General features: G+C 42.4%; 1 long non-coding RNA gene across 1 annotated transcript; it reads right to left on the bottom strand.

Moving 5' to 3' along the window:
- Nucleotides 1-571: 571 nt before the first annotated feature.
- Nucleotides 572-2073, bottom strand: LOC137561645 (uncharacterized). Its single transcript, XR_011030078.1, has 2 exons — nt 1674-2073; nt 572-745 (listed from the first exon to the last, which is right to left on the bottom strand). It is a non-coding gene; the product is annotated as an uncharacterized lncRNA (long non-coding RNA).
- Nucleotides 2074-2661: the final 588 nt, after the last annotated feature.

Here is a 2661-nt window from a genome sequence, read left to right as displayed (position 1 = left end):
ACCATAAAAAATAAAAGTTTTATACATACCTGGGGCGTCCTCCAGCTTCCCCATAATCTGATACGCCCAACCCCCACCTCACCGTCTTCTCAAGCTGCCAGTCATCTTCAGTCGGCACATGCACAGTCTGGCCGTACGCGCCCTTATTGCACTGGCGGGCCTGGGAGCATCCTGCGTATGCGTGGTAGTACTGCTACTACGGGAGCACAACAGGGCACGTGTGTGGCTGATCCGCACATGCTCAGCTAAGCGTGACTTCTGAGATATGCTGGGATATGCACTTACAGTGAAGGACTACATCTTCCGACAAGCCTTGTGGCTTCTAGTATGCCGCGACACAGCCGCGGACACCTGCTGGTCTGGCTGAAGACGAGGGAAGACCGCATACAGAAGGGGGTGAGGTGGGACGGGGAGCAGCCTTCCGAAAGTAAGTAATGACTGATCACACCCCCAACGGTAAATATTTATGAACCTCTCATTTTATATATTTTACTAATTTAGTGCTGACTGAGTTGCCTGTGTAAACGGTTTCAAACCGCCGAACTGAAGGAGAGTTCCACAAACACCAATGCAGGTTGTAAAATTCAAAAAGTTTATTAAAAAAAATAAAAATACAGATTCTACTCCATATAACCAATGAGAATTACACACAACACAATCTAATATCGAGGGAAGACTGCATACAGAAGGGGGTGAGGTCTTCTTAATATCTTCTGGTCTTCTTCCTATAGGACACTTCCGGAAGCTAGAAGGAAAACAACTGGTTAACAATAACACAAAACCTTTCCACCCGGTAAGTATTTGCTGAGCGTATCCACCCTCCCTAATGAGAAATAGACCTATTTGGGTTCCCAAAAACCCTGAGTACCAAAATAATTTCGGTTTAATGCTTCACTGAGAATGCAGAAATAGAGCAATTTACACTCTAAGTTTGCTGATCAGCAAAATCTTTCATAACTCAATAGTAAATAGAGTACTCTTGCTTTTTGCTCTCAGTCTGATCAATTATTCTGGCTATTTTACTTATTCAATAGATCAGACCGTTTCCTAGGAAAAACCAGAATAATAAATGTATCAATTAGATGGTTAAAAGGTTAATAAAGTGGTTGGTTAATAAGTTAATGATAAATAATAAAAAAAAATAATTGGTTAGTGAATTACTAAAATTCTTAGTAAATTAATAAGGTTACTAGAATTAAATAAAAAATAAAAAAAGGACTCCATCCCATTCTTATGAGCAAAACTACTCAATATGCTTGCAAAAAGAAACAGAAAAATAAAAATAAAAACAGTTTCTTTGTAAATCTCAAATTCTGTCGCTCCTGTATGTAATCTCTTCTGTTCTTTTGCAGGATCAGTCTATTGCTAGAAAAACAGTCTATTAACAGGTACTTCTTCAAAATCTTTCAATATTACTGGTAAATTGACATATTAATCATTTCTCCTTTCTTTTACAGGAACCCAGCTGGACGACTCTTCCCAAAGGTAAGTATTTAATAAATATAACTTTGCACTGTCCCATACATAGTACATAGGTGATAGGCAGTTTTTGGACTTTCATAAAAAAAACCTTTCTTCCCATTTCCGCAACAGTTCAGGAAAACTTATGAAAATAACAATAAAAATGATAACCATAGAAATTAGGGATTGTCAGTCTCAATTCTCAGCCTCACCAGCACTATACTTCAACAGTTAGGGACATCTCCATAGCCAATTCACTGTAGTCAAAATGTTCAAGCATCTTTCTTGTCACACGCTGATTTATCACCATATTAATCATATTTTATACGTGTCAGATTTGTAAACATCCTCTGTATCATCAGCTACCGGTTATACATCTGCCTGGCTCTTTTGCATCTGCCAAAATCTCTCTCCGCTTCCTCCCTTCCTGTCCGCTTTGATTGACTGATGGCTGGCTTATCTTATGAAGGATTGAAGAATCATCATGGCGCAGTAATTTTCTCCCAAAATGTCAGCTGTCGCAGTGTCTGGCCTGCTTCTCCTCAGCTGTGCCTGCTGCATCCTTCCCATTCCCCTGTTCGCTCCAACTGCCCAACTCAACCCCTCAGAGAGCCGTTATTCTTCCCTAACAGCTCCCCTGCTTGCGTGTCTGGTTGCTTAGCAACCTTCCCTCAGCCATCAGCCCTGCCTACCCACACAGCAGCGCCCATTACAACTAAGGGCAAAATGCCCTTACTTAACAAACCTGTGTCAGCAGCACCTCTATTTAAAGCTGCTGAGCAGGTAATAATATAAAAATAAATAGATCCCCCCTCTTTCTACCTGCTACACCTGTAAATGGGATGTGTTGAAAGCAAAAAAAAATGGACAAGCACATACTGGTCAATAACATACGCTTAGAGCGACGCATGGGGGAGGTAACAGCCAGAAAAGGCGCAGCTTCCGAGAGAAGCTGTCACTTTTTCAGCGGGGGAGAGGAATCAGTGATCGGGCACCATAGCCCAATTCACTGATTGCCTGGCTAACGAACCGCGGGCCGGGAGCGAGCGTGCACGCGCGCGATCGGCCGTGGGAGCGCGCATGGTTCCTGGACGTACTTTCTACGTCCAGGAACCAAAATAGGTTAACAGACATTCATCTGCATATCTGACAATAGAGATGGCTCGAACCTCCGATTTTCGGTTCGCGATCCTTGAACGC

This window comes from Hyperolius riggenbachi, chromosome 3 (assembly GCF_040937935.1).
Source record: "Hyperolius riggenbachi isolate aHypRig1 chromosome 3, aHypRig1.pri, whole genome shotgun sequence".
Classification (NCBI taxonomy): Eukaryota; Metazoa; Chordata; class Amphibia; order Anura; family Hyperoliidae; genus Hyperolius; species Hyperolius riggenbachi.
Note: the sequence above shows the minus strand (reverse complement) of the source record. Positions and strands in the feature narration are given on the sequence as shown.